Below are 10,174 nucleotides of genomic sequence, written 5' to 3'. Positions count from 1 at the left end.
TTAGTATATCACTTAATTAGAAAACAGTGAGGCAAAAACACCATGCATTGCACTTTAATATGTAGCCATAAGCCATTAGCTCTCATAATGTGCTGTCATATTGTGATGTCCTGATAGTAGGTAATAATTAATGTTCAACAGGCATGACTGCTCTGAATAGATTAATGGTGCTGGAGGTGAAATGAGAAGGTGAAAATGCTGTAAACCCAATGAATGAACATATAATCTATGTTAGACATAAAAAAATGGACAAACTTTATTAAATCTCTCTGTTCTTACCCGTTTAACTATCACACTGGACTTCAGTACATTTTCAAATGTTATTTATTTATTATTTTATTTAACCTTTATTTATACAGGGTAGGCTCTTTTACAGATACACTCTGTTTACAGTTGAATTAAATACATTTGAAAAAGGGACACAATTATTGCATATGCTGTAATTTTAAAGGGCAAGTGATGGATCATGGTTGGTTTAGGTTTCAAACACATAAATAATAATAATAATGATTTGCAGGACACAGATGCTGCACACAGCTGCTACAGGCCACTAGCAACTGTTAACAGTTTATCATGTTTTCTGTCTGAGTTTAGCATGTTAGCATGCTAATTAGAACTAAACAAAGAATAAAGCTAAGGATTTTAGGAATGTTACTAATATTGCCTGTATTTTGTCAAGATATGACCAAAATTGTTGCAATTCATGTTGAGGGGGACATGGATGTACCAAATAGATGTAAAGATATTTTACTGAGAACCACAAATGTCAACTTTGTGGTAACGTTAGAGGAAAATTCAGGGGATCACAAACGTCAGAGGGATTCATCCTCTAGGGAACATGAATGTATGTTCAAAATTATGCGCCAGTCTGTCCAATAGTTATTGAGATAGTTTAGTCTGAACCAAAATGGTGGACTGACAGACCCTTGCTGCTAGTGTGGCGAAAACACCAAAACCTAATCCTAACCTTTACCTTAAAACTAAGTCTAAACACTCTTAGAGCACTTTGAAGTTGTGAGGACAGACTAAAATGCACTACAATGCAGAGATGTCCTCACAATGATAGTTTCAAAATAAAAAACGTCCTCACAAAGATAGAAGCAAGCACACTCACACACACACACACACATACAAAACACCTTTCAATTTTTTAAACTGACCTATATTTCAACATTAATTTGAGAGAACACGCTCATATGACCCATATTTTAAAAAATGAGCCTTTAGACGATGCAGAACTATCACCACTCATCATTACTTCCACACTCTCCATTTTCATTGACAAGGGAAGTAATGAGAAAAGTTAGAAATTATCATCAGCGTGTAAAGAGACGAGGAAGGGGGGAGGGGGTGTCTCGGGATACAAAGAGGACATATTTCATTTGTTGAGGTTTAATCTCTCCTGCTGTTTCTTTCAATTTGGTGTGTGTGTGAACGAGCCTGAAGAGAAACTATTGTCCAATGACGCTCTCAACTCTCTCCTGTGCTGGAGTGGGCTGATGATGAATGAACCCACTGCTAGCCAGCTGAAGTGGTACATTACTCAGAAATAAAACATCATATAGGCACACACACACACAAAACGCTAGACATAAAACAGTGTATAAAAGGGTGCAATGTGATAAAGGACAAAATGAAGAGAACTTTTCAAGGAGACACTAGGTTTTTGTGATTTTCTATCACGTTTAACATGGTCCAATGTATGTAAAAATGATCCCTGCCAATCAAAAGCCAGGGCTTCAGCCTGCGCTGTTTGTAATGTGACCTCTTCGTCCACATTGAACTGATGTCAGATATGCTCATGCCCACAAACAGCCATCCATTCAATAGTCAGTCTTTGTTGCTAACGTTGTTCTGTGGGTTTTTCGTGTTGTCTACTCACATATTTCAGCTCGGATTCGGGCTTGAACGTGTACTGATGTATTTGAGAAGTTTATATTTTGAGAAAAGAACGAGAAAAAGAAGTTAAATCCTACTACTGTCTGTCTACGTAGCCTCTGGAGCTGGTGGAAGTTGGCCGAGACGCAGTTAAACTAGCCAATCAGAACAGAGTAGGCTCATCAGGATGGGGACCTTAAAGAGATGGGAGCTAAAACAGCCTGTTTCAGACAGAGGCTTAACTGAGGGGCTGCATAAAGGGCCAGTATGAGACAAGTATAAGGTGGAACTGATAATATTAACAATGGGTCAGTTCCATTCATGTGTCCAAGGAAGCCATACCAGAGTCATGAATTTGGAAAAACTTATTGGGATTCAGCCATCATTAACGTTACTAATTGCACCTGCTTTGATAAATCCAATCCAATCAAAATCTAAATTAGTTGTTTTCTGGTTGAAATTCTTTCTGATGTTAATTGTACAATTGTTAAATATTTGGACATAAGGGCAAGATTCAGCATGTGAAAATAAGGAATTACTTTGTTGTGGATCACTTTAAGAGGATTTAATGGTACCTTCTATGTTTGACAAGAGTGTAATGTGAAAAAAAGGCTTAAATGATTTGAGTTCTAGTTTTATGACATATGGAATAATGTATTTCATATGAAGCACTATTATAAAACATGTATGCTCTCGTTAATCACCACTTAAAACCTGTAGTGTTTGAGTAGCTATCCATATACGGTAAGTGTGAAGATGTCTTTTTTTCCCACATGTATAACCATATTTTATTTGGTTCACAATTCACTGATTAATATGTTTAATCTATTACATCTTGCTGTCATTAGATCCACATGTACAGTCAGCACAGACAAAATTACCAAGCTTATAAAGACAATAATTGATGTAAGTTGGAAGAATAATAATGATCTTAATTTCTCTTTTTGATTTACTCCTCTGTTTACTGTCTGCTGTGATTTGTAATGTTTTTTTCTCGTAGAGACAAAATCATCCATCCACATATTGATTCAATTCTAATACATTGCTGGAATAGCTGCTGTATCCCTCTGCTGAAATGTGCATCCAATTCCAGATGTTCTGTGAACTAGCAGCATCAGCATTATTCATTCATTACAGCTTTTACAGTGCCTTTGTAAGGACTGTAAAATCGTGTTAGTCTACATGTGAGTTTCACCGCAAAGGCAACTGTTGTGCTGAAGGTCTTCATCGTGGATGAAGGAGGAGTAGGGAAGAGAAAATCAATAGGGTGAAAGTGTTGATTAATGAACTGACTGATGGAGGTACGAGGGACCTCACTTCTATTAGAAGTCGATCCCTCCCACGTTAACCCACTCGTTTTCACTGTTGTGAGACTCTGAGACACGTCGGCCTCTATCTGACGAACCCAGCCGGAGCAATCAGATTCGCAAAAGTCATGGAGGAAGGAATCATTTTCTAAACAGTGTCACACAGATTGCAGGGAAGTAATTTTGGGGGGCTTCAGTGATTACCAAGAATAATCCCTGCCAAACTGTGACATCAGTATTCAGTATAAAGTGTTCAGTGTACACACAATATTCAGTGTACACACAATATTCAGTGTAAACACAAGACAACATAAAAGAGAGTGAACTACAGGAAGAAAATAGATTACTGTGATGTAAATCATGTTGTATCTGTGTATTAGATCTTATATCATAAAAATCTTATGATAAAATATAAAAAACAGAAATGCCTTAAAGGATTAGGCTCACAATTATTCACGTTTGTCTTAAAACAGTAATTGTCAGGTGACCATATGAACGTTGAAACAGTTTTTGCCTGCTGTAAAGTTTTTGATTCCTCCTGTTCATAATGGCCATTAAAAGATCCCTCTCTGATGAGCTTCCCGAGTAAGTGATCGGGGAATAAATCCACAGTCCTCCCGTGTGAAAATGCATTCTAAAGTTTTTATGAGGCTTCAGTTGTCTGAGTCAATCAAATCAAGAGGTTAAATTTAAAGTTCTCTCCTTGTGCTAGTAACCCTCCACCACAGCTCGGCACAGAAACACTGTCTGTAGAAACAAAAAGAGGGAATTTAATACTAAAAAGTCTTTAACTTTGGGACATATTCATTTGAATGTGAACTCATGCTTTAGGAAAATTCCTCCAATCACATGCTAGTTGCTAGCTCTACAGTATGAAGTGATATCACTTTTTCATGTATTACCACCCCCTCACCATCACTGAGTAGTTAAACAAACCCCCAGACGGCTGCTATGAATGGGAAAAAGTAGTGGTGTAACGGAACGTAGTTGATTCATACAGATCGCTCTGCATGGTTTGGCACGCACATGAACTTTGGATTAACTGGAAAAGTTAATGTCTCATTGGAGACAAATTAAACAAACTGCTGTAGCTACAAGTCATGCTACAAAACAGTGCGTCGCTAACAGGGATTTTAAAGAGCAACGACCAAACCAGCATCTAACTGGACTGACATTTGCAAGTTATCATCAAGTTTTGATGATGTGGACACAGGCTATTTTCTCATTCACTACCATGTTTAAAGGAAGAAGGTATCAGGCCTCATATTGCACTTTAATTTAACAACTGAGTATTGAATATTTTATATACTATAAGATTTTAAACACTGGATGTCTTGAATGTTGTTTTCATTTAAGACCATGGGCAAAAGTTCCTTGCTTGACTGAAAACCGTGATACAATCCGAACCGTGAGTTTTGTGATCCGTTGGACCCCGTGGAAAAATGGTACTGTATATAGGCTAATGCTCAACATTGAGAAGGTAACATTACAGCAGGTTTGTAAAAATATCTTGATGTTATTACATGCTTTTTTTCATAAAACCGTGTCTGACTAATTAATGATACGCAGTATTGCTTTATGATGCCTCTCCTCAGCCTCCGGCAGTCTCTTAAAACTTCTGTCTGAATTCCCACTGAGTGTGTTTCCACAGTTAATTGCACAACAGCTTTTTTATCATTTTCTCAATATGGTTTTCAATGTTTTTTTCCCCCTTGCCAGTTGACAATGACAGATGCTGGCTGCTACATGTTGCCACTGTGGTGGGAGTCGCCATGCTGTCTATTGCATAGTGATATCATGTGCATATCCTCTATAAATAGGTGAGAATGATAGTAGTTACATTAAGGAGCGTGTAGAAGTTTGCTCACCATGTTCACTCTCTGCCATCTTAATGGAGAATGCTTCAAACTTTTGCTGACAAAGAAGAAAACATATTAACAATACAGAAATAATCATTTTCACATCATTTCAGTTGCAGTCCGACATAAATCATCTCAGCCGATAAACCTTCCTTCAAGGTCCATTACACACAAAATGTGTTTTAACAGTTCAATTTAGGACACAAATACAAACACAGTGTACTACGAAGCAGGATATAGGGTTAGCGAGGTAACTTCAGGTTTAACTCTGGGTTTTCAGTCCTACGACGGTGGTTCACTTCTTACCAGGCTACATCACCATGGTAACTTATGCTGAACAATTAACCTTTCAGTGGATTGGATCACAACCCGTCACACACACGGATTGGCCACTGACCAATCAGATCACTGGAAAAAGAGTCATCATTCCTACAAGATCCCGACACGGACAAAAGTCCTTTGTTTGTGATAAAGTGACAAGTAAAAACGAGGTCAGTAGAAACATTTCATTGTTCCAGACTTTCTATTTCCACTCTGGTTTTAAAACAGAGCTTCTAACAAATGGAGAGATTGTTTATGACACTAAACACATGATGATTTTAGCTGTATTTAAATTATGCAAAGTTGATTTTATCCCCAGAGTGATTGCTGACAGTGTGGATGATTTAACACTCTGATTCTATCACTGTAGCTCAGAATAACATGAGAAAACTGTGTGATGATAACTGGAAAGAAAAAATGTCTTTTATTAGAAAAATAATCCACACACTGTTAATTGGCTCCCATGATTATAAATGCAACATTTGGGTCAGATGGACCTCATCAGCCATTAAATACTTTTCCACTCTTTGCTTCAGTAGCAGAAATAGTCTGACATTACTTTTAAGTTTCTTTTTTTATGTGGTATATTCAGAATGGTTTCTTCATCGTCCAACTAAATAGCAAAACATACTCCCTCTGTACTTAAGTCATATATAATAACTCCCACATGTACTTAAAGCCATAGCCTACTTTTAATATGTGGAAATTATTGCTAGTGTTTCTACATTTTCTTATTCTGTTGTGTGATTACAGGCTGTCATTTACATTTCACTTCGTTGAATATAACTTTTTGCTGGTTTTCTGCAGGTATTTGGTATCACCGTTTCATCTCATACTTCATTCATGGTTCTGATGATGTCACTCGTAATTAACCCTGTCTCTTTAACATGAATGTGCTTGTAGCTGGGTAGGAAAACCCCGGGTTGACTGAGCTGGTTGATAACCAGCTTCGTAGTTCTGGTTATCTGGACAGCCAGTGTTAGGTTAAGTGAAGCCAGATATCCCGGATATGTTGAACTTGCTTCGTAGTACAGGGGCCTGTTTCAGAAAGCAGGTTTAGTGAAAACTCTCAGTTTGTTCACCCTGAGATGAGGGAAACTCTGGGTTTTCAGTTTTAGAAAGAGAGCTAACTTAAACTTGGGGTCAGTTACCGCAGTAACTGACTCTGTGAAGCTAACCTGCTCACTGTCAGGTTTTCTTCACCAAACCCTGAGTTTCTCTCTGTCTCCTCCCTCTTACAGAGCCAGACATGCTGTTTCATTTCCTCATTCATTCAGTCAATATCAAAGCGCATTCATTAGCGGAGGTTTACTATCTGTCAGGATCTAAATCCTAGTTGGAAATCAGTTTAGTTACTCAAGGACTTTCTAAAGTTACCGGTTTTATGTGCATCAGTCATTTCTTTGAACAGCGTTTTTTTCTTTCACGTTCAGATATTACGCAGCATGAATTCAGCGTCAGCTCAGAATAAAACCTCTGCATGTCCTTCCGTTATAACTCTGTGACTCTGTCAGTTTGTTTGAACAGCTCCTGCACTGAAATCTTTATTCCACATAATGTGTAATCTCAGCTTAAATTTAAACAATCTATATGAAGCTTTAGACAGGTGGGATCAATGAGTAATTATCTCTATAACTCATGATGTGATCGGTCTCACTGATGGAACATAATTCCTATAATATTGGAGATTATATGTTAATATCCTGAGTGAGCAGGATTGTGATGCGGCTGCAGAGTGTAGTTTGAAAGTAAGATTTTTAAATAGGGAGCATAATCTTAACTTGTTTTAACAGCATTTCAGTGACAATGTTTGAATTTACTACATTTGTTGAAGTAGCTGAAATAAAGTCACTGAATGCTGTTGAGCTGAGATACAAATAGACGTCTAAAAATTTAAAATATTATTAATTTATTTTAACTTCGATGCCTTTTCAAGTGCAAATCACCAAACACATTATTACTGAATCAAACTGTGAGTTTACAGTCATGTCTCTATGTCTTTGATGTATGTATGTTTTAAATCTTTAACTATATTTTTCATCTTCAGTTGCCTCCTGTGTTTTGTCCGTCAGATTAAAGCTGAACAAATAAATATAAATATAAATATAAATAAATCAAATGTAGTGCAGCTGCAGCCTGATACACAGTCAGATTCTACTTTATCATCATTAAGGAAATGTAAATCTGGTAAATGATGGATTAATGGACAACACTGAATAAAACTTTATTGTGTTAACTTATTGACACCGCTCTGACATAGGGCGGGAAAAGTGTCAGAGCTCCATTGATGATGGCTTTTTTTATTCATCATGCACACGCTTAACTCAGAGTGAACATACTCAGAGTTGATTGAATTGACTCTGATCAGTTGCTCTGAAGCTGAAAACTCTGAGTTTCCCATCTCGGGGTTCATCAACACAGAGTTCAGGGTTAGACTCTGAAACAGGCCTCAGGAGACACAGGGATGGTTAAAGGGCAGTTTATTGTATCTTGAGTTGTAGAGAGATCTGATGGCTTAGCTGAGTGTTCTTTGGGTTTGGATATGGCAAAAGCGGCTGGTAAAGACGGAGCGGAGCAGGCAGCAGTGCAGGGCGAAGGACTGAGGCAGGCAGAGGGGCTCAAGGTGGGGCAGAGGGAACAGGGAATCCACAGTCCAAACTGGCAAACAGCAGACGAGGACGAGGCTGACGTGGTAGGTATACTGGAATCTGGCGTTGTGAACCTGAGGCACAGGCAGAGAACAGAATTAGCAGATAATAATCTGACTGCTGTGGCTTATAGAGTTGATTAGTAGATCAGCTGCAGATGCTCAGGTTGAACAGGAGAGCAAAACCAGGAGGCCACACCCAGCATACACCCACACAGAGACAGACTGGAGACAAACATGAAACACTAGGAAACAGAGACAACAGAAAAACAAAGGGAAGGGGGAAGTATAGTTGACATCCTAACAAAATGTGTACTAGGGCTGTGCAATATGACCAAATTCTCATATCCCAATGTAGGTAATTTCATAACAAAGTGCTGCAAACAAAATAGATATTTTGCAACAGTGCTTCAAAATGTTTGCCTTGTGTTGCCGGATCTCAGGGAGATAGTTTTACAGGTTGAGAGCCAGGAATACAAGCTGGTCAACTCGCTCTGATGGGGCACTTGTGGCAGGGATGCACAAATACTTCTTTGCTATCTTGGCCACAAGTGGGAAATGTGCCTCATGCTGCCTCCAGCAGTCCAGTGAGTTTGTCTCTGGACCAGCCTCCACAGTTTGGAGATAGAGGTTGAGCTCCTTTTTAAAAGACTCTTTGCTTGACTGAGGGGCCGTTTGGCTTTTTTTTTTTTTTTTTGCTGCTTTTTTAAAATAGCTGCTCAAACTCTTCTTTTGCCTCTCAGCAGGAACCTCTGGCTCATCTGTAGCAGCTGCAGCTGAAGCTGATGGAAGGGGGGCTGTCTGTTCAGCCACAAGGCTCTAATTCAGCAGTTGCTCTTGCCTTCATGTAGTCCATCCTCTCATCTTTAATGTATCTGGTTTTGAACCGAGGGTCAACAAAAGAAGCCATGTCAAGCAGCTCCTCAGTGGTCTGGTCATCATTCTTCTCATTTAAGTAGTTTCGAATGCTCCCTTTGATAGTTGTGGTGAGCTGAGTGTCGTCATCCTGAAGCTTGAGTACCTGGTTATTAAAAAGATGGAGGACCAGTTTTAAGTAGGAAACACTTGTGTGCTGCTCCCCTGACAAAGCATCTGTAAACTCCATGAGAGGACTCAATGCCTTGTTTATGGACTGCAGAACGTCCAACTCCTGCCAAGTTAGGACCACATGTGTTTTCTTGTGAGCGCAGAGAACCTGAGAGAGAGCTTTCTTCTGCTCTATGCCCCTTTCAATCATTTGTTGCAGAGAGCCCCACCTGGTGGGGGTATCTGTGATCAGCTCATGAACAGGCAACCCCAGTCCTGCTTGAGCCTTGGCCAGTGCACATCTTCTCTTCCATGAATTAGAGAAGGCAGGACTACACCCCCATTCATCCAAGCTTTTAACAGGCACATCACATAACAACAAACCCTTCCCTTTCTTTTCTCTTATTGCATTACTCCTGTTGGTTCAATTCTACTAATGAATCCCACACATGAATGTCTGTAACTTCTCTGTATTTGTTTCTAACATCTTTAAAACTGCACTATTTATTCCAAAAATCAACAATACTCTTTAAGTCTAATCTAATGAACTGGCATGTGCAAGCTTTTTATTATGCAGTCAAAAAGTGGCTGTGGATGACGTATTGAGGTGAATATCGGAGCTTCAGGCATCGGACAGGCTGGTCAGTGTGATCTGCACCTTAAATATTGACACTTGCAATAAATTTTCTTTTTTTTTGGAATTATTCTTGTTAAATAGAAGGTATTATGTAAAACAAAACATGTTTTGGGGCTGAGTTTGCTCTTAATGTGTATTGCTTGATGTGGCATGCCAATCAATCACAGTAGTGGTTTCTGATTTATAAAATAAAAATCTTGCATGTACAGGCAAGGTTACTGCTTTAGATCTCAGGAGTGTCTCAAAAGAAATGCTTCACTCAGCTGGAATGATGGAAGTTGGATCACCTCTTTGGAAGATTTAAAATTTTTATTGAGTTTGACTGATCATGTACCTACAAAGGTTAGTTAGATCTGAGTAAAGTGTACATCTTTAAGGTTAACTCTGCCTTTATCCCACATTATTATGTTAATTTTTATTAGTGCCGTTGGTTTTATGCCCCCCCCCCCCCCCCTCCTTTTTTTTTTTTACTCTTTTTCAATTTTATCCCTATACTTTA

This window comes from Thunnus maccoyii, chromosome 2, assembly GCF_910596095.1.
Source record: "Thunnus maccoyii chromosome 2, fThuMac1.1, whole genome shotgun sequence".
Classification (NCBI taxonomy): domain Eukaryota; kingdom Metazoa; phylum Chordata; class Actinopteri; order Scombriformes; family Scombridae; genus Thunnus; species Thunnus maccoyii.
This window is presented reverse-complemented; position numbering follows the sequence as displayed.